Source organism: Terrapene carolina, unplaced genomic scaffold, assembly GCF_002925995.2.
Source record: "Terrapene carolina triunguis isolate 2854851 unplaced genomic scaffold, T_m_triunguis-2.0 Scaffold183, whole genome shotgun sequence".
In the NCBI taxonomy this organism is placed as follows: domain Eukaryota; kingdom Metazoa; phylum Chordata; order Testudines; family Emydidae; genus Terrapene; species Terrapene triunguis.
Genome location: NW_020664534.1, coordinates 304285 through 327674, shown reverse-complemented (window position 1 = coordinate 327674; position 23390 = coordinate 304285). Strand labels below are relative to the sequence as shown.

General features: G+C 39.5%; 1 protein-coding gene across 1 annotated transcript in view; it reads right to left on the bottom strand.

Moving 5' to 3' along the window:
- Positions 1-23390, bottom strand: part of FHOD3 (formin homology 2 domain containing 3) — a 563825-nt gene that overhangs the window by 287916 nt on the left and 252519 nt on the right. Inside the window, exon 4 of the mRNA XM_026654142.2 lies at positions 10853-10958. The gene's annotated coding sequence lies outside the window, so the exon portion shown is untranslated. The remainder of the gene's footprint in view (positions 1-10852; positions 10959-23390) is intronic.

Here is a 23390-nt window from a genome sequence, read left to right as displayed (position 1 = left end):
GGGGTATTCAGCATATCATTCTAAAACAGGGGTCGGCAACCTTTCAGAAGTGGTGTGCTGTGTCTTCATTTATTCACTCTAATTTAAGGTTTTGCATGGCAGTAATATATTTTAACATTTTTAGAAGGTCTCTTCTAAAAGTCTATAATATATAACTAAACTATTGTTGTATGCAAAGTAAATAAGGTTTTTAAAATGTTTAAGAAGCTTCATTTAAAATCAAATTAAAATGCAGAGCCCCCTGGCCCAGTGGCCAGGACCCAGGCAGTGTGAGTGCCACTAACAATCAGCTTGCGTGCTGCCTTTGGCATGCATGCCATAGGTTGCCTACTCCTGGTTCTAAAAGATGCTGGGTAGTTTCCAGTATCCAGGTTTTGTTTACAATGAATGGGGAAATAACAGAATGAGATTCATGCTACGTGATATTTAACTCTACTTTCACTAATAAACTTGAAATGTGACTATCTGCTTTTATGTTGTGACACCCGCTCAGTCACAGCTGGTCGCTCAATGAGACATATCAAGCTGTGATCTAGCATTCTTTATGATGTAATTTATTTATTCATCATACTTACACAAAGTATGTGCAGCTAATGCCATTTGTTTCAATCCACCACTATAATTAGAAAAAGAGCTTCACTGTAAAAAAGCAAACATTGCACACAGCACTTGGCTTGTAGCAGAAATACTCTCAGCTAGTGATAGCTAAAGTTTGGATTCTGCAACAAGAGAATTTTAATCAACTGTTTCCATTGTCTACTAACAAAACTTCAGCCCTCACTTTTTCCTTCCTCTAACCTCACCTCAACACCTTCAGGCATGGCATGTCCAGTGATAGATATTAACCAGATGCTGTTCTACAACAGACCCATGGCCAGGACTGAGTTGTTTCAGGAATCTGATTTCCCAGAATATACAAGAATAGACATTTGTTCTAAAGCTGGTGCTCAGGTGACATCACATGCCTCTTGTTTTATAAATAGGCATAACTGCTGGGGGCATTAGTACAGGTTCTGTTATTAAACTGATTGGCTGCTACCATAGATATCCACAAACCATCAGATGTTTGAGTATCTACATGAAATTCTGACTGATGGAATTGTTTCTGAACTCATTTGGAAGTAGCAGATATTATATAACAAATGGCAAATCAGATTATTGTATTCAAATTCATTACCAATTCTGAAATCTATTTTCTGCCATTACACCTAATCATAATGTGATTGGCCTTACATATTTTGTTCTATTTGTCTTTGATGAGATAGATAATATTATTAAACTATTTTGTTCAAGTTTGCAAAAATAAAGATATTAGGATTGAGTTAATACAGTACACCTCTACCCCGATATAACGTGACCCAATAGAATACGAATTCTGATATAACACAGTAAAGGAGTGCTCTGGGGGGGGGGGCGCTACGCACTCCAGCAGATCAAAGCAAGTTCGATATAACACCGTTTCACCTATAACGCGGTAAAATTTTTTGGCTCCCGAGGACAGCGTTATATCGAGGTAGAGGTGTAGTGGGCAGAGTCTGAATCCAAAGCAGGAAAGATTTATCATTTAATAATAAATAACTTCTCACATTTACGTTTTTTATCTAAAAGTCTCAATGCAGTTTACAAAGGTTAGGCTCATTTTACCTATTACCAAACTGAAGCACAGAGAAGTTCATTGACATCATGCCTATGGTCTCACAGTAAGAGAATGAAAAGTCCAACCCGGTGCTCTAAAATTAGATTTAGTTCCATTTTAACATGAGTGCTTGACTAGCACAATGTTTTGGGGATGCAATATAACAACTTTTTGCCTAAACAATATGGGTATGAATTGGGGACCAGAATGTGACTCGTGTTACTTTTTCCATAAGGGATGTTATATTTCTGGGTTTCCTGCAGTTATTTCTCATTTATTTTCAGGGATACTGGTAAATTTCATATGACAAAGTGATTTAAAATTCATGAAAGGCCTTGTAAAAATTAGTAGGGTAAATACAATAACCAATTATAAAGTCTTACTGCATGCTTATTTTATTTGGTATAGAGCCAAAAAGGCATCATGGAAGCATAAAAAGAATCACACACAATGTATCTCATCCACACAAGTCCAAATAAATCTCCAAGTTCACAGGAAAGAAGAATACAACATGTTAATAGAGGATTGAAGTGCCACATTGGCTATGTTTATCAGACTGTTCACTCAGGTCTAATCCTATTAACCAACATGTCACCTTCCCTCAGGGTATTTTAGTTCCTTATCCTATGTCCGTCACAGCAACCTAGAGCTTGATCCCTAGCCCACTAAAGTCAACAAGAAGACTCATTTACTTCGGTGAGCTTTGGATTAGGCCCTATCACAGTGAATTCTGCCAGCCCAACTCCTCTGTCTAAATGACTGTATTTGGAATAGGAAATTCGAGCATCAGAAGTGATACATCTTTAGATTTAGATGACACGATTAGTATTTTTTTGACCTTGCATGTGTAACTAGCTTAATTATATTCTAGAATGTTCTCTTTGGGTTACTTAGAGCACTGAAACAACAAGGTCATGCCACATGCACTCACGGGCAATGTTACATCTGTTCCTGACTAGAAAGTGTCCCTTTCAGGTTCATTTCAAGTTTCTTTTCAGGTGTATTATTGTTGACTAGAAAATATAAAATTGCTTAATTCAGGACATTATCTTTGAGCAACAAGTTCTTGAACTGTGGCTCCAACTAATTATTATTTATTATTTGTATTACAGTAGTGCCTAGAAGTCCCAACCAAGATAAGGGGCCCACTGTGCTAGATACTCTGTAACAGATAGTAAGACACAGTCTCTGCCCTGAATAGCTTAGGGTTTGTCTTCACATAGAGCACTGCAGCTGGGGCACTGTAGCGCTTTAGTGAAGATGCTACTATGCTGATCAGAGAGCTTTTTCCATTGGCGTAGTTAATCCACTTCCATGAGAGGTGGTAGCTAGGTCGACAGGAGAAGTTCTCCCATCAACATAGCGCTATCTACACAGGGGGTTAGGTCAGTATAACTACGTCCCCTAAGGGTGTGGATTTTTTACACCCCTGAGTGTCGTAGTTATACCAATATAAGTCTGTACTGTAGACCTGGCCTTAGTCTAAATAAACAGAAAAGTCAGGCAAAGGGTTGGAGGGGAAACACAGGCACAGTGAAGAGAACTAACCCAAGGTCACACAACAAGTCCAGTGGCAGAGCTAGGAAAAGAACCAGGGATCCTGAATCCCAGCCCCATCCACTGTATCACACATTGCCTCTCACTTACTTAGGGCTTGCCTTCATTGCAAGTTAGCTCAAATTTGTACACTTGAGCTACTACACTCGAGCTTGCCTAGTTCCAGTGAGAGTGATTGCACTTCAGAAACAACACCGGAGTTACTTATACAGGGTGATTTGATTAGCATCACAGAGCGATTGGATTAGCTGCTGCTGAGTTGTTGTAACTTTAGCTGTTCTATCCCCAACTCATTACTAACTGGAGCATCACTTGATCATCAAACCCCTCGCCCCCACCAAATAAATAAAAACATAAATAAAAGGCCAGCTAGTTCACGCTTAAAGCACCACTTAACTTGAGTTAGTGATTTCTGTGTGTGGACAGTCAAGTTAAGGGTAACACTTGATTTATAACTCAAGCTAACTGCCGTGAAAACACTCTTAGTGAGTTAAATTAGCTACTGCATTAAATGCCTGCAAACTCCATATTGTCTAAAAATGTAAGTTTATATTCAAATTTAAAAACAAACTTTTAAACAAATTCTCCAACTGTAAGGACCCCAGGGCACAATTTCACACAAGGTTATTATGGAGATATTGACTGATGGTCCCACTTTTCTTGTCACATTAGTCTTTTGATCTACAGGGATATATATTTTAACTAGGCCTGGCCTCCCATTTAAGTCCCTATTTTATGCCTACATAACTTGATACCACAGCCTACATAACTTGAACTTTATCACCTAGGTAATGATTTGAAACCAAAATTAGGCAGTTAGGGATACACACCCTGGCCTCACTCCAGGCTCCCTGCCACGGCCCCGCTCCCGGACCTCAGCCCCACTGCCAGGGCCTGGCTGCGGCCCTGTTCCTGGCCCTGGCTCTCCACCATGGATCTGGCCCTGTTCCCGGCACCTGGCCACAGCTCCACTGCTGGCCCTGGCTCCTGGCCCCGAAATTCAAGAGTAATGCACAAATAAAGCCCTACCAACTGTGGGCATTTTTCTTCCACTTTTCTCCATTTTAATCTTATCTTTTAATATTCTGATAACAGCCACCTCAATATTATCTTTCTAATTAGACCTACAGATATAGAGATACATACCCAAAAAGAGAGAGACTGCCATTTGATGGATCAGCAAAATAAAAAAAAAAATAAAAAATTAAAAACCTTGCAACACTGAGATTTGCTCAGTTACCCCCAGGAAATTCAAACACCATACAATCAAGGTTATTTCTATAACGTACAAAGTATATTTTCACACTTTAAAACTAGCCCTATTATCTGCAAATCCCCCACTAAAACCATCATACTTGCACTGCTTCTGCCGTCCTCCATCCACATTCCATTGGAATCAATAGACTGTTATGATGTAGCTGGAAAACTCAACAATGGAACAGACACTCTAGGACAGGGGTCGGCATCCTTTCAAAAGTGGTATGCTGTGTCTTCATTTATTCACTCTAATTTAAGGTTTCACGTGCCAGTAATACATTTTAATGTTTTTAGAAGGTCTCTTTCTATAAGTCTATAATATATAAATAAACTATTGTTGTATGTAAAGTAAATAGGGTTTTAAAATGTTTAAGAAGCTTCATTTAAAATTAAATTAAAATGCAGAGCCCCCCGGACCAGTGGCCAGCACCCGGGCAGTGTGAGTGACACTGAAAATCAGCTCGTGTGCCACCTTTGGCACGCGTGCCATAGGTTGCCTACCCCTGCTCTAGGATATTCAGTAAAAAAAATAAAATAGAAAATCTTCCTTTTTGGATTATTTTTCAGCTATGTCTAACCAAGACTCTTTTCCTGCTCAGTGTTTACATCAATGACCTATTTTTAAGTATATTTCATATCTACAGTATTTACCACACTGATGGCATTATTCCTTTAGAGTCCATTGAAGCTTTCCGTTGACTACAGTGGTCTTTGGATTAGGCCCGTGTTGATTAAAAGTGACTATTTCTGAACACGTCTGTTTCCAGTTAGTATAAAGAAATGCTATTTGGGTAACTTTAGGCCCAGTGGTTATTAACTGAGAATCAATAACCACTGCAGCTAAATAACCATTAGATGAAAAGTAAACAAAGAGAAAAGGCACTAGCTAGTATTGTTTCAGGATGTCCTGGAGACAAAGCAGTGTTTAGTGCTCCATAGGATGGATGTTTGGAGGATGATAACAAAAGAAAACCCATTTGCAAAGGTATTCATAGACAATGCTGCTTTGTTGGGCACCAATCAATAGATAAAAGTGTCCCACTCTTTAGCAATGTAACAGTTTTACAAAAACTGTCCTTGGTTCATTTGTATTCTACGCAATAGACACACTTATCTGCTACTCATTTACTAAATATAGAAAATGAAACTCTTTCGACTAGTCATTCTTCTGGCAGCACTTTCTGCCTTGAAACTCAGTAGATCATTCTAAACTGCCCAGAAAAGCAAACTCACAAACAGGAAGCTTTGGAGTGAAACAATAAATAAAACTTAAAAAAAACCAAACAACAAAGTTTGTCCCCATGAAATTAGTTCCAGAAAGCAAAGACTGGTATTAAACAACCTAACAATGTTAACATGATTGTTGGACTTCCACTGGCTTCTGGAAAATTAACTCTTGACATGGATGCTGGCATCCTATTCCATAGCAATCTCTCTGACAAAACACCTCTTAAACTCTTCCATCGAAAATAACTACCGGGTAAGTTAATGTTGCATGCTTATGCACTAGAAAGTCAGGAAATGTCCTGATTAGGGTTGGAGTTAATGGCAACACCACAATAAAAGAAGAATAGTGCCTTCAATGAAAGCTACAGTGGAATTGAATTGGGATATGAAACTTGGGCCAAATCATATCCTTTTTGTAGTTTAGGCTGAACACTCTCCAGAAGGAGGGTAAATCCCACTGCATAGGGTATTAGGAGTCTGGTACCCCCTGCTTGCATGCTGGAAGCATTCAGTGACACATGCTACCTCATTATATTGTTGTATTGCCATCACTTAACATGTTGTTCAAAGCCCATGGCACTGTCTCAACTTCTCGAGTTCTTATTCTGATGCATTTAAAATCCCTATGTTCAACCAGAACTCTACAGCTGTACATTTTAAAACATCATATTCAATTTATATTACATACATGGTTATCATGAAAAACCTTAAACCATTTCCTACAGTCATCCAAAAATAATAAATCAGAAAAAATATTATTCTCACATGACGTATACTTAATGTTTCTTCTCAACAGCCTCCTCATATTTTTGGATAGGGTTGGATACACTTTACTTTCAAGCCTATCTTTATCTCACTGCACATACAGAAAGCACACACTGGTTCCTGGAACTGAAAACAGCTGACAAAGGCTTGAAATAATAATGGACTTCAAGCAGCCTGAAAGTCAGTCAGGACTTAAATTCAATTTCTAAAGAAAACACAGATATAGGAAAATGCTAAAACATGTATATTTTTTTCCTTACTACATTTATAGAGGAAGGGATATATACGGGGGGGGGGGGGGGGAAGAGAGAGAGAGAAACTGCAGTTTGATCCATCAGCAAAACATTAAAATCTCTTAACATCAACTCTACTTTAAGATGTGCCTTATAGGGCTCATAGCCCTATAAATACTGTGACAAACCCAGACCAGTGGGGTACAGGAGTCTGGTAGAGGACAAATATACTGGTCACTGGATGAGTAGTTTTCTGTTCCCTGAGTGACCAGAGCAGGGGCTGCACTAGAGTAATCAGGAACCTGCTAGAACCAGTTAAGGCAGGCAGGCTAATTAGGACACCTGGAGCCAATTAAGAGAAGCTGCTAGAATCAATTAAGGCAGGCTAATCAGGGCACCTGGGTTTTAAAAAGGAGCTCACTTCAGTTTGTGGTGTGAGTGTGAGGAGCTGGGAGCAAGAGGTGCAAGGAGCTGAGAGGGTATGCTGCTGGAGGACTAAGGCGCACAAGCGTTATCAGACACCAGGAGGAAGGTCCTGTGGTGAGAATAAGGAAGGTGTTTGGAGGAGGCCATGGGGAAGTAGCCCAGGTAGTTATAGCTGTCATGCAGCTGTTACAGGAGGCACTATAGACAGCTGCAGTCCACAGGGCCCTGGGCTGGAACCCAGAGTAGAGGGCGGGCCTGGGTTCCCCCCAAACCTCCCAATTGACCTGGACTGTGGGTTCTTCCAGAGGGGAAGGTCTCTGGGCTGTTCCCCCAACCCACATGGTGAATCTCTGAGGCAAGAAAATCCGCCAATAAGCGCAGGACCTACCAAGATAGAGGAGGAACTTTGTCACACTACTTAATGGCCAAGATTTTCATCCACACTTACATACAGCAGTATTTTATTTAGTTAGGTTTTTTTAACCTGTCTAGATGGTCACCTGTTGATAATAAGGCAACAGGGTTGTATACCAATTTTCTTGGTACAATCACTGAAAAGCAAGCTTCATATACACATGCTGTGAACATCAGTATTATGGGTCTAATCCAAACAAAGCCCATCTAAATCAATGGAAAAACTTTCATTGACTTTGTTTTGCTTTGAATTAGGCCTTAAGACATACAGCTTTCCCACATGAAAGTATAGAAGATGCACATAGGTTACCAGACAGCAAATGTGAAAAATCGGGACAGGGGGTAGGGGGGTAATAGGAGCCCATATAAGAAAAAGACCCCAAAATTGGGACTGTCCTTATAAAATTGGGACATCTGGTCACCCTAGATGCACACCAAGAATTTGACCATTTTAATCCTCCTAAATCTGATGGCATTAGGATGTCCTTCTGGGAATACATAAATACATTATTTATTGTTGAAAAGCAGATGATGTGGATGGATGTGTTACTGCCACTCATTCAACCTGTGAATGTCAAATGACATTCCAACAAGGAGGAGATACAGATAGCATGCTGCAAGCTCATATAGATGAGGCCACATCACACAGACAATGCCAAATGCAGGCATTAGAAAGCTGACTTGCCTAATACTAATAGATTATTACTCTGAAACTTTAGCACCACTGTATGGAATTACTATGCTCAAGTAAGGAAGACTCACTGTAATCCTAGAGGGAAATCCATGTTTCTCACTAATTTATTTTGCAAATTCTCTTGGATATTTCCTATATCTGAAACACTTATTCCCCGTAAAATCTCTAGAGACAGAAGGCCAGATTGTCAGCTAGTGTTTATTAGTGAAGCTCCATGCCAGTGGATGGTGCTCCACCAATTAACACCAGCTGAGGATCAGATTTTTTCCCCACTGTATTTGCTTTCTTATTTTCTTTTCTATTTTTTCCTTAGTGTCATTCTGGCTAATTGCTTCTGTATAACTTTTTCTCAGAGCTGTAAAGAAAGGATCTTATTTAGTGTTCATGTATTATATTTCAGTTAATTAAGCAGCAGTTGATGGGATGACTAAATCAATTAACCAGATAAGCATTAATAAATTTAAAATATTACTGGATCTAGCTGCTTTGTGATCAAATACTAACATTGCCTGTGGATTACCAGTAATGATTTGGTTTTACATAGCTATTTCTTTGTGAAAACATGAAAAGTTTGTCAATGGTAACTGCCATCTTTCAAATACTGTAGCACTAAGGGGAATAAGTCCAGACTCCACAATTATAATAAATACATAGATTCGTTGGAGATTATTTCTTATTCGTCATACAATTAAATCTGGTCCTGTCTTCGAGTCTCTTATTTAAAGGGATACTTTCAACTCAAATGTACTATTTTAAATACCTAGCTCTTAAGCCATCTTTCTGTCTATTTATGTATTTAATTCGTATTTGGCTCCACAGTGTGTGGTTTGTTTTTCCGTTGAGGGTTTTATGGAAGGTAAATGAACCAGGCTGATAACTGTAAAGACTCTTATAAACAGCTGCATGGGAGTATTTAAATGGAGCATCCGCCAAACATGCATTCTTCTTGAGTCTCCCTGTTTACCAAGAGGCGTTGCTGCTGGCGAAGCCATCAGGGTTGTACAGGTCCTCTCATATGAACAATCTCCCACCTACCCCCGCCCCTGAGAAGGAGGCAAGGAGAAGCTGCAATTGCCTGGAACCCTTGTTTGGTGGCTAATGAGGAGCAAACACAACCTGGAGCAACTGCCACTGCTTGCAACCTGGGCTTTCTTGTTAAATGAAAACCACTGCCCCTTCTGAGCTAGGGTGATTTTTAAATTGATGCTATGAATGATATAGTTCTCCCCTCTCTCACCCACATACAGAGCTATGAAGCCTTTCCAACTCACTAGGACAAATTTTCAAAAACATCCTATAAAATTGTGTCTGGAATTTCAGAAGTTTTTTAATAGGGTTTAGCAACATAGTCATAGGGATTGACAAGGGAGGAAAGAAGAGAATGCACCTTGTAATGTTTAAATTTTCCAGCTCTCCCCTTTAACACTGCCTGATCATAGAGTCATAGAAATGTAGGGAGAGAAGGGACCTTGAGAAGTCATCAGGTCCAGCCCCCTCTGCCAAGGAAGAACCAAGTATACCTAGACCATTCCTGACAGGTGTTTGTCCAACCTGTTTTAAAAAAAACAGTGATGGTGATTCCACAACCTCTCTTGGAAGCCTAGTCCAGAGCTTTCCCTAATATCTAACCTGAATCTCCCTTGCTGCAGATTAAGCCCATTATTTCTTGTTCTACTTTCAGTGGGGATGGAGAACAACTCATCACCATCCTTTTTATAACATCTCTTTACATATTTGAAGATTAACAGGTCCCCCCTCAATCTTCTTTTCTTAAGACTAATTGTGCCCAATTTTTTTAACCTTTCCTCACAGGTCAGGGTTTGTAAACCTTTTATCGTTTTTGTTGCTCTCCTCTGGACTCTCTTCAATTTGTCTACATCTTTTCTAAAGTGTGGCACCCAGAAATGGAAACACTACTCCAACTGAAGCCTTAGCAGTGCTGACCAGCATGGGGGCAATTAGCTCCCATACTGTTAATACACCCAGAATGGTGGTAGTCATTTTCACAACTGTATCACATTGTTGACTCATTCCATTTGCAATCCACTATAACCCCCAGATCTTTTTCAGCAGTACTACTGCCCATCCAGTTATTCCCAATTTTGTTGTTGTACATTTGATTTTTCCTTCCTATGGGAAGCACTTTGCACTTGTCTTTCCTGAATTTCATCTTGTTAAAACTGGTGTCATCTGCAAATTTTATAAGCATTCTCTCCACTCCATTATCCAAGTCATTAATGAAAATATTGAATAGTACCAGATCCACAGCAGACCCCTCTGAGATCCCCACTAGATACACCATCCCAGTTTGACAGGAAACCATGGATAACTATTATTTGAGTACTGTCTTTCAGCCAGTTGTGCACTCCCCTTATAGTAAATTCATGTAGACCATATTTCTCTAGTTTGCTTATGAGAATGTCACATTGGACTGATGATGTATTTGCATGGAATCTATTCCACTGCTTTAAAAGTAACTCTCTTCCACAACATATAAAAACTCACTCACTGGGAGACCCATTATGAATAGCTAACCACTGCAAATTATTCAAACATGTTTGAATCCTTGATGTAGTAGGTTGGAGCAGATTTGTCAGTAAGATTCACTGCAGGAAACACAGCTTCTGAGTTCACTTACTATACCTCTTAAGATGTAGTTCTGATAGTTCTGGTCTGCCTCAGCTCCCACTTTTATCAAGCAAGTCAGGCCTTCAGCCACAACAAACTCATGAACCAAATCCTTGTCATCCTGCCAAAGAAGAGAAAGGGAGAGAAAACAGAGATACTACATTACAAATCTCAAAGACAAGGAAACATTTTTTGTCACAATAACGTGAACTAAAATATATGGTCTGTGGTTTTTACTTTCTATTCAAATTAAATAATATGAGTATACTCTTTTTCTATAAGTCAGAACTGGACCAAGAATTCTTCTATCAACCAAGCCAAGTATACTGGATGTCCAGTTGACTACGCTATGGCACTCAGGGTGTGAAATTTTCCATAGCCCAGAGCGACATAGCTAGGTCAATCTAATTTTTAGGTGTAGACGAGGCCTTTTAAAGGTATGTCTACACTACAATTAAACACCCACAGTTGGCCCATGTCAGCTGACTTGGTCTGCAGGGCTGTAAAATTGAAGTGTAGACTTCAGGGCTCGGTCTGGAGCCCAGACTCTGGGACCTTCCCCCCTCTTGTGCTCCAGTCTGAGCCCAAACATGTACACTGCAATTTTACAGCCCGATAGCCCAAGCCCCGCAAGCCCAAGCCCATGACCATCCGAGGGTATTCAATTGCAGTGTAGACATACCCTAAGAATCTGTGGCAATATCAGCAAGTATAGGCCACGTCAGTCTCTTGGCATAAATTCAACCAAAGTATTTATAGTAGTTGCCATAAAATATGGATATTTATTTCACTGTAATCATAGTATTTGTGATATTAATTAAACTTTAAGTGAGAAAATACAATGGTAAATTTAATGACTGAGGGTAGTTAAATTCCCCCTACATTTGTATGTAAAAGTCATATAAAATTTCATGCAAAATGGTTTTATGTTTACTATAGGGGTATTTTTAATAACCATTCTTTGGAATTTACTAGACAAGTACATCTCTTTTATGAAATTTTGCTAGAGTACAAACTGAGTAGGGATTGCAGGATTTGACCCAACGTTTTCAGTTGGTTGGTTGATTTTTTTTTATTTATTTTTTTTACATAGGAATATAATATAGAGAAATGAGGATGTGACAGCATCCAGAAGAACTGTATGCACCAGGGTTAGATTTTTTTCCCATTAAAGTTTATATCCATTTCTAAGACTAATAGCTTAGAAAGTTTTTCGCTTAAATAGTAGGAATTGAATGAAATCCTTTCTAAATTGTAAAAATGTACATAGTGCAAAAATCAGTGTCAAATACAGTGGCTGCCATTAAAAAGTCAACATTTACAGTTACCTCAGAGTAGTACTACATGACCTTAATATTTAAGTTCCTGGCACTTAAAGTCCTTCTACCCTGCAAAGAAGAATCTTTTCTCCAGGAAAGCATCAGAATTCACTTTGCAGGCCAAGTATAATTTCAAATGACATGATTTTACACATTTGGTATTATTAGTTTCATATTCACCTTTCATATATTACCTCTATGATGGTATATTGAGAAGATGACCAGGGGAAAAATAGTAACTTCGGCATCACAGGTTCTTTTTGTTAACCATTAATTATTTATTATGGCAACAGTAATACTTGTTGATTTAGGGAACAATATCCATAATTGTGAGAATAATTAACTACATCTGTGTCATTCTGGTTAATAAAATACCACTCCTGGACTGTGGTTAACAATTTGCCATTAGTTAAATTTGCTTGTGGTGATTTATGCAAGTCATTTCTTGGACCACCAGTCTCTTATGCAGCACAATCTGGTGATTACAGTACTTCAGCTGCTGAAGAGGGCAGTACAGGTATTTAGAACACCCATGCCAACAGAATAGAGAAACATTTATATAAAAGAAAAGGCAGCCATTCAAAAACATGCCTAAACTTACAGAAAGCTGCTGGACAGTTAATTAAGCAGCAGTTGATGGGATGACTAAATCAATTAACCAGATAAGCATTAATAAATGTAAAATATTACTGGATCTAGCAGCTTTGTGATCACAGATACTAACATTGCCTGTGGATTACCAATAATGATTTGGTTTTACATAAACTTGTACATGTTTTCACAAAGAAATAGATGTCAATGGTAACTGCCATCTTTCAAATACTGTAGCACTAAGGGGAATAGGTCCAGACTCCACAATTATAATAAATACATAGATTCGTTGGAGATTATTTGTCATACAATTGATGGTGCTCACTGAGTTAGAAAACTGCAAAGTCATCTAAAGAATAAAGTGTTTGTCGTTTATGTTGACAATGCACTTATTAGGCTCTGAATTTTATACATTTGCTAGAATGAAGTTAAATAATTTTAATAATTTGTTAGAACAGGTATATCTTCAAGCCATAAAGCATTCTGAGGGAAATTTATGCAACGGCAAATCTTGGGTCAGCTGGAAATGCTGGGGAAGGATTTGATTACTGAGTAATGCAGGAAGAGGTGAAAGATGTCCATCAAAATTTTTACCCCCAGCTAAGAATTATTTATCCTATTGAAAAGAATAAAAAGGAGAAGCCAACTCAAGTCAAGCTCATCCTTTAGTTCCCCCCCATAAACCTATGGTAAATAAATAAAACAGATTAAGAAATATGCATTAGACTTTGGTTTAGAACTCTACTTTTCTATAGATTTATATTTTTTCTTAAACATTAATGAAACACTGGTAAATATATTGTTTTAAGATTCACAATCCCTAGAAACCATCATACAGAGTCCTCAATTTAAACTATTAAATTGTAAGTGCAAATAGCAGATTTGATGAAGGGGACATAAACTTGCTCTAGTTTTTTTTAACTATTTTGTAGATGTTCAAAGTTTTATAATGTGATTCTACCTCTGTGTTCAGCTCCATGGTAATGGTTGTATCAATAGTATAGAAAGGGACCAGACAGAAAGCGGGATCACAAAGTACACAGAGAAGTCTGTTTGGTAATATTGCATATATTTATTATAGTCTGACTCCTCTTGCTGAATAAAACAGGCTAGATTTTGGCTGAGATGCACACATATAGGCTTGTCATAGCTCCATTGGAGTCAATGGAATTAAGACAATTTTCACCAGCTGAGGATCTGGCTCTGACACTTTGGGCCAGATCATAGCCCATGGTAAACCCACTTTGTGTCTCTCCAAAAGCACAAAGAGGAATTAAAGCTGCCCTACCTGGGCATCTGAGGATTTGCTGGTGTGGGGGAATCCTTGGCTGACACAGAGTCAATATAGGAGGCTCTACTCCACCTACCGCCAGGCCCCTGACATAAAGGGCATGCCCAGGTATGCTCTGAGGCCTGTGGCCAGAGCATGCTGAGCTCTAGCAATCCTTGACTAGTAAAATGCCCTTGGAATCTATTACAAGTTGCACAACTAAGAGGATTGAGCTCTTCAATTCCAAGTCAATCTATCTCACATTAATTTGTATAAAACCTGTTGTCAAAATTTGCATTTTAAGGCAAAGTTCCAAAACTAACATTTTGCAGCAGCTGTTACACCGTCAAAATACCCTGTCATAATCCATACATTTTTCAGTTGACTGAAAAAATGATGCAAGACAAAATGCATTCTAGACCTAAATCCATACCATTCCGGAATGTCTTGCGTAAGTCAGGAACGTATCTCCGACAATTAAGCAAAAAAAAAAAAAAACTTTTTCCGTAAGTTGGGTTTGCATAACCCGGGGAGCATCTGTAATACCAATCTCACAAATAGCCAAATGTGCCAGTCTGTACAGAACAATTGTATATACAGAACAACTATATTACAAATGCTAAAGATCTACACTAAACTGAAAAGGGCTACATTTTGCTCACTGTAGTCACATATTGTCCCATTAACTTCACACGAACAGTCCCATTAAACTTACTTGCTTGAGTAAGGAGAAAAGGATTCAGGCAACATAAAATAAAAATGTCGATCTAAAGCTGCCATTTTGCCCGCAAATCACTTCATAATGCCCATGGCACTCTTTGGTCTCAAGTCAGTGAATGATCTTCTGCACTAATGCAACAGAAGTATAAAACTTGGAATCAATGTGCCAAATTCCTCCTAGGTCTAACTCCAGTGAAGCCAACAGAGTTACATTAGTGATGAAAATGATCCAATGTGACAAAGTGAAGCTGGAACACCATCACGTGGGCACATATCATTTGCACTACAATTTCTTTTGCAAAGTCATACACAAATTTTACAGTACTAGTTGTCTCAGCAGCCAAAAGTCTGCTAGGTGCCTCCCAATACACCCAAAAGACATGATCCCTGCCCTGAAGTAGCTTACAAACAATTTTATGTTCTGTGTTTGTACAGCACCTAGCACAATGGAATCCTGGTCTATGTTTGGGGCTCCTAGGCAATACCACATTAGAAATAAACAATAAGACAGACAAATAGGGTGTGACACTGGCAGACCAGCCAACCTTTGTATGACCCATAACAACTTAACAAGAGGCATTTGTATCAAAACAATTCATGTGTATGTGAATTTCAAAGAGATGTACTAGACTAGCAATCATCAACTCATTCATTTCTAGTAATAGAAGTCAAGGGTAGATGCTAAGTGTATTTATCTGTTTACCTATATCTCAGGGATGGCCTGAGCCTGAGAAGGAGCCAGAATTTACCATTGTACATTGAAAAAGAGCCACAGTAATACGTCAGCAGCCACCCATCAGTTTCCCCCCCCCCCCACTCCCTGCACCTCCCACCCACCGGCAGCCCCGCCCATCAGCGCCTCCCCCTCCCTCCCCGCACCTCCCGATCAGCTGTTTCGTGGTGTGCAGGAGACTCTGGGGGAGAGGGGGGAGGAGCGAGGGCACAGCAGGCTTAGGGGAGGGGAGGGGATGGGAAGGGGTGGAGTGGGGGCAGGGCCTGTGGTAGAGCCAGGGGTTGAGCAGTGAGCACCCCCCGGCACATTGGAAAGTTGGCGCCTGTAGCACCAGCTCCGGAGTCGGTGCCTATACAAGGAGCCGCATATTAACTTCTGAAGAGCTGCATGTGGCTCCGGAGCCACAGGTTGGCCACCCCTGCTATATCTTGTTAGAAATTTAACAATTAACCAAATAAGCAGGTAGATGCTAATTCCTTTTCATGACTTAATTGCCTTAATTATGTATGTGACTGTGTCCACTTAATATTGAGATCAAAGATGTAAAATACTGCAGGAAACTAATAATATTATCTACATTGTCTTCAGCTTAACTATCTATGTTATAATGAAGGACTGGTTAATTACACTCATTCACATGAGGTAACTAGTTTACCTGTGTATGCATAGGAAATAGAAGATTAGTTTCAAAGCAACAGTCCTCAGGCAATCTGCGTTGCCTATTCTTCCCCAAGGGAAGGCCCTGCTGTGACAATTTCTATGAGGAGGTTTGTCAGCCTGCTAGAAGAGCTATAAAAGAGAAGCCTGAACCTGCCATCTCAGCTCTGCTTCAACTTTAACAGGGAAAGTATAAGACATACAACAGAGGTCTCCAGGTAGTCGCCTGGATTATCCTGGAAATCTCATGGAAAAACTCTAACAGACTCTACACCTGAATTGCCTGTTGGACTATAACCCATTGAACTAATTCCAGAGAGACTTTTACAAACCAGCAGTTATACATTGCTGCTATGATTCTGATCTATGAACATAAAAAGTAATTTGTATGTATATTGACCTTGTAACCATTTATAACTCTCTTCTTTCTTTTTCCTCTTATTAATTTTTAGATTTAGTTACCAAGGATTACCTATAACCGTGTATTTGGGTAAAATCTGAAATATTCATTGACCTGGGGAATAATGTGTCTGATCCTTTGGGATTGGAAAAACTTGATTTATGGTGAATAGGGTTTTAATGACCTCTCACTGTACTAGACTTGGTTGTCTAGATGAGAGCCAAAGGCTGGAATGCCTGAAGTGGACTATGTCTGGCTTCTTGTTAACCAGTGTGGTATTACAGAAGCTCTTTTGTTACTGGTCTGGTGAATCTAATTATAGAATAAACCATCGGTTTTGGGGACTGTCTGCCCTATTCCTCGCAGTCTGCCCTGAGTGTGGCATTCTCAGTGTGGCCCAGCCAGGCACCACGGTCCCAGAGGGGAGTTACAAGAAAGGAAAAGACTATGGTGAAATCAGTAAGACTATGTTGTTGACCAGTGAAGGCTAGTGCAATGCATGATGTAGTACAGAAGGTTTTTGTTTAAATAAATTTCTTAACCAGAAGGCCAGCCGTCCTTTCAAACAGGCAAAGTATGGCCTACTAGATTGTTTGAAAGACTCTGTACTGTTGTGACAGAGAAAAGAGAATGTACATATATAATTTCTTCTCTCCTGGTTTCTCCAATATAAAAGCACTGAATAATTCAACCCATATATGTACACACACAGCCATGTCATTTATACTCAAAGGAAATTATTTGAGTAGTCTCTTGGTCTTCCAGCATTCTGAAAATTGTTTTCCATAAAGTTATAAAGAGATTGGATAAAGTAGTAATAAGCCCTAGAACTCATCTAGTAAGCTTTATGTAAGTTTGTCCATGATTAAGGTAAGATAAATCTGCTCAATCCATTCTGATTCACTAGAGGGCGAATCCCATTCACAGGTTCTAGCGAGGAAATTATTTTAGTTGCCAAAATCAGTGGTTAAACAAATCTTTGTGGTATTTCAACTTACTGTAAGAATATGGGGCCTAAACCCCACAGGAAAAAAAATTACCAGAAAAAAGACGTTATCTGGGATTTTGAAAAGTTACCCAAAATTATCCAAGTAAGAGTAGGTTTACTAAAGGTGTAAAAGAGAGACTTCTTCAAAATCATTTTTCCAGAAATCTTTTTGACAAATGGTTATTGCTTGTGTTCAACTTAATAAAAACAGCAATAGAATCTAAGCACTAATTTAGAGACCACTGATATACAAGGAACACAGCAACCAAATATGTATTTTCAATAGGAATTACAATTGAAGTCAGTAAAATTGGCTGGTAATTATCTTTTTCAGCATACATTGTTTTTCTTTTAGAAATATTTTATGGACACCTTTCTAGAAATCTTGATAAGAGATTGAGCCTTTCCTGAACCGTTTTCAATGTCCTTGGGTTGACAGACAAAATGATCCATTCTGGATTGGTTAAGGACAAAATAGCCCAACTGGAAATATTGAAAAATAGAATAACTGTGTTCCAGTGTTTCTAGAATATCTTTAACATTAAAAGACCTAACATGTTAATTTGGAAGAGCTATAAGATCCAAAAGATATCAAAAAAGTCCGATTCAAAGCCCACAGAAGTCAATAGGAGTCTTTCTATTGATATCAGGGAGCTTTAGCTCAGGCCCTTCAGGTGCCAAAAAAAAAAAAAAATTCAAAGGCAAAATATGGCATTTAGGTGCCCATCTCCAACTGACTTTCAATAGGAGATGGGTACCTAACTGCCCTTTACACCTTTTTAGGGCAAAAAGTAACAGAGGGTCCTGTGGCACCTTTAAGACTAACTGTTAGTCTTAAAGGTGCCACAGGACCCTCTGTTACTTTTTACAGATTCAGACTAACACGGCTACCCCTCTGATACTTTTTAGGGCAAGTATACACTAGAAGTGCTACAGTGGCACAGCTTCATCAGTGTAGATGTGTTACTGTAGCACGTCTGGTAAAGACATTCTACACCGATGGGAGAGAGCTCTCCCATCAGCATAATAAAACCACCTCCATGAGAGGCGGTAGCTATGTCAGCGGGAGAGCTGTCCACATCGGCACTTACGTTGGTGCAACCTGTGTCGCTTAGGGAGGTGGCTTTTTCTCACCTGAGTGACATAAGTTATACCGATGTCAGTGGTAATGTGTACAAGTCCTTAGAAATCTCCCTCCAAATCTTTATTGGAATGGATGTATAGTTGTTGTTTTATGTCTGTACTTCTACCAGAATATTATTCACAAACAAAAAACTTGACAATATCCTTTTAATTCTCAATGTGATATGCAGTATGTATTATAGTTTGTTGTCATTGCCTTTTCTTATTTTAAATGAAATCAAGAAAGCTGATTTCTTTAATGTTATCAAAAGGGCTGAAATAGTAAACTATTACCCTGTAGATTCATCCTTGACTGAAGTGAGATATATTGCATTAGACTGCAGAGGAAATGAAGGGAATGTGGAAACTTTAACCAGACTACTTTGAAAAACACTGAATAAACATACCAAAACTGAATTTAAAAAAGGCTTTTAAGGTACTCCTCCTTTCCCCAATAAAAGGAGAAAAGAAGGTGTAATGAAGCAGAGTATAAACACATCACACTGTAGACAAAAATTTTCACTCTGTACATTATCTTTTCCATCATGTATATATGATGTAGGGAAAGAAGCAAACATCTGGAATGTGCAAAGAAAGATGAAAGGAATCCAAATCCACATATCCTAAACTGAAAGGAAAATGTTTACATCATCTCTGTACTAGGGTAATCTTTTCAAACCCATTAACTCACTGACTTGCCAAGTTAGGTGACCTCAAGAGTAAAGGCTATTCTAGCAACGGCAAGTGGTTCACTGTTTCCTGAAAAAGATAATTCATGGTATAGATTATATAGAGCAGCATCAATGAATGACAAGTAGTTGCAGCATGAGTATGATAACAACTAACGGGGGCAGAGGAAGGTTTGTCATTTGGTAGGGAAATGGAACTCTCCAACAATATTGCTAAGATTTATGACCCCTTAATCAGCAGGCATTAAAGCACTGATGAGAAAAGAAGCAAAACACAGTCAAATCTCCATAAGCTTCCTTCTAAGCTCCTACGACCATAAAGATTGTGCAGTAACACAAAGACCAGCTACTTAAGAACTTTACAAAAAGATACTGGTGGCCCTGTCAGCTAAATATATTTTAAACACCCATTGATAAGTTTGGAATAGATAAAACCCTAAAAAAAGCAAGCATTTCAGGAGCAAAACCAGGAACAATTATGTATGTATATTGCTTTCCAATTTTACACTATTTTATTCCAATAAGCCATCAAACAGAACCCTGAATATATTTAAACTATTTAAAGTTTGCTTGTTAAGTGAGAGGCTGGCAAATGTAATATATAAATATTTACAAACCAACTGTTATACTTAAACATTTCCAAAGCCTGCTATTTTTGTGGACCATGTGTTTTAAAAGTTCCTCCCCTCAGTGTTATTTTATTTCTGTCATAGGAACATTGTGACGGGTTGGATCACAGAATCCCCCTTGGGGCTGCCAACTGATGTGCCAAGACTACTTCTGCCCCTGCTTTCCTGCACTGGCAGTTTGGGACTCCAGAGCCCTGTCTGGTTTGAGCCAGACCCGCTAGCCTGCTGCAAACCCAGACCCAGGTCTGAACCACATCCCCTAACAGCTGCAGGCTTAATTGTAAGCAGGTTAAGAAGTGTTCCTGTCTTTAACACTCGGATGCCCAACTCCCAGTGGGGTCCAAACCCCAAATAAATCCGTTTTACCCTGTATAAAGTTTATGCAGGGTAAATTCATAAATTGTTCACCCTCTATAACACTGAGAGAGAGAGATGCACAGCTTTCCCCCCGCCCCAGGTATTAATACATACTCTGGGTTAATTAATAAGTAAAAGGTGATTTTATTAAATATAGAAAATAGGATTTAAGTGGTTCCAAGTAGTAATAGACAGAACAAAGTGAATTACCAAGTAAAATAAAATAAAACATGCAAATCTAAGCCTAATACAGTAATAAAACTGAATACAGATAAAACCTCATCCTCAGAGGTGTTCTAGTAAGCTTCCTTTTACAGACTAGTCCCCTTCTAATCTGGGTCAAGCAATCACTCACACCCCCCCGTAGTTACTGTCCTTTGTTCCAGTTTCTCTCAGGTATCCTTGGGGGTGGAGAGGCTATCTCTTGAGCCAGCTGAAGACAAAATGGAGGGGTCTCCCATGGGCTTAAATAGGCTCTCTCTTGTGGGTGGAGACCCCCTTCTCTCTCCTATGCAAAGTCCAGCTCCAAGATGGAGTTTTGGAGTCACCTGGGCAAATCACATGTCCATACATGACTTTACAGGCAGCAGCCATTGTTTACATGCTACCCTGAATGTCCTCAGGTAGACTTCTTATGTGGATTGGAGTCTTCCAAGATTCATTGTCCTTTAAGTGTTTCTTGATTGGGCACTTAACTTGCACATTCCTTTCTCAAGAAGCTGACCAAATGTTTTACTAAGGCTACTTAGAAATCAAGCAAGTACACAGCCAATATTCATAACATCGAATACAACAATGACATGCAAACAAATAGGATGAATAGATTCAGTAGATCATAACCTTTACAGAGATATGTTACATAGCATATGTAGCATAAAACATATATTTCCATAACGCCTTATGGGGTGCACCGCCACAAACATATTCTCCTAACAGAAGAAGATTTTTCAGAAAATTATCTCCCAGAAAACCAGAATGCAGTAAACTTAAAAAAAAAACCAGCTCTAACAAGCACTGCAAACAGCTGTATTCTAAGCATTTGGGGATGTTGGATTAGTTACTTGCTAATCACATTCGGATGTCCACATATTTTTGTTTTACATGGCCAACAGCTGTGCAATTTACTATATATATATATATATATACATACACACACACACACCTGGGGATTTCCACTAAAAGAGCAACTCATTTTTATGCCTTTCCTTTTTCTAAGACATTTCCATATCCCTCTGGGAAGCCTGAGGATTCCCATATTTTTTCCCACTCCATACATCTTGCCCCCACCACTTTACAAAGCTGCATGTCACACCCATTGTGATACTGGCTTGTTTAAACCAGGAATCTGGGTACTGTCAGCTTGTCCTCCCCTCGTGAGGTATCACTGAATAAGCAGGCAGGCACATTCTGTACCAGCCAACTTTCTAATTGCAAACGTAGAGCACATTGCAGTCTGGAACTGATAAAGGCATGGGTAGCCGTCGTGATGACCACATCTGAAAGAAAACCTTAGAACTTCCTTGCCAAGCACAGATGAAAAAAAATCACTTTTGAATACTGTTTACAAGACAGGAGTCCTCTGTGTGGCACAAACCTGAACTGGCCAGATGCATCCTCCATTGAAAGAGAAGTGCCACTCTCTTTCCTCCGGTGCAAAGCCTCCACATTGTTCCAGTTAGGGGCAGACCAGGGCTAGGAATTAAACCTGAGTTTACTATGGTTAGGGTTCCATGTTTCTCATGGAGATTGCGGAAGTCACGGATTCCATGACTATCTGCGACCTCCGTGACTTCTGTGTGTGGCTGACCCCAGGGCTGTCCAAGCAGCTGGCTCTGGTGCCAGCTGCTCAGGAGGCCCTGGGGACAGCCACACCAGCCACTGCTGGAGCAACTCTGCAGCCAGCCGCACTGACCGCTGCTGGAGCAGCCCCGTGACCAGTCGCACCAGTTGCTAATACTAATAACACATGGATCCTTGAAGTGTGAATCTACTCTGAAAAGTTATTCCATAAAACAGTATTGTGGGGTCCCAGGTTTATTATTCCTCAGATACTTCCAAATCAAATATTATCAGTTTAGAAGTAAAAGGATGTGTTTTTTCTAACTGCCTGCCCTGCAAACTCAACGTAGGATCAGAAAGTTGAGCTGGGTTTAGGAGGATTAGGGGTTGAGGATTAGGATTTTGTCATTTGGTGATATAAATTAGCTTCAAGGGAGCTAGAGATGAGTGGTGAAGGAAGGGGAAGAAAAAGCACAGCAAGTGGTACAATGTAAATTAAGGCTTTTTTAGGATAAACTATCTCAGTGAAGAAAAGAATACAAGGAATGTATTTGCCCTCTACCCCTTTTTTATTCTTCAGTGTGAGAATACCATATTGAAATAAAATGAGACACCGTATTCCAAAACAACTGCTAAGACTCCTCTACTGGCATGCAAATGAGGCAGAATGGCAGGATCCAGTCTTTTAAAAAAGATAATATAGGGCAAGATTCTTTGGCCTGCTCTGCCCCCGTTTTGCATTTCTGGTGGCACAAAGGGAGCAGAAGCAGCCAGGTCTCCCTTTCGAAGGACTGCTCTGGCTTTGGGCAGCCCCAGTGCTTGCAGAGCCATCATAGCTGGCTCCTACAGGACTATTCCTTGCAGACCCCACTGTAGTAGGCATGTTAGAGTGTGGACAGATCGCACTGCACTCCAGCTATCCCCAGCTGGTGTATAGCCCTATGTGGTCCAGAGGCAGCTAGCATAGGTAACAACAGCCTATGGGCTTTTTTAATCTATGCCAGAGTTTGTGCAAAACCAGCAACCAATTCCTTTTTGTCCATCCTCTCAGTTGCACAGCTAGGAATCTGGCCCATAGACTCCTTTAAAATATATCACAATGTCTGCACAGGCATGATTATTTGTAATTACCCATATCTGCTCCCAATGTACCGGTACTTGTGTGTCAAATCCACTGAAGTTACTGACAAAATTATCCCTGTCAACTTTCTTACCTTAGTGTAGAAACAGAAGTACATGCTGTGTTCAGTTCTGTGTCACATATCACAGAATGAAATTCCAGCTAAATCCCAAAGTCCA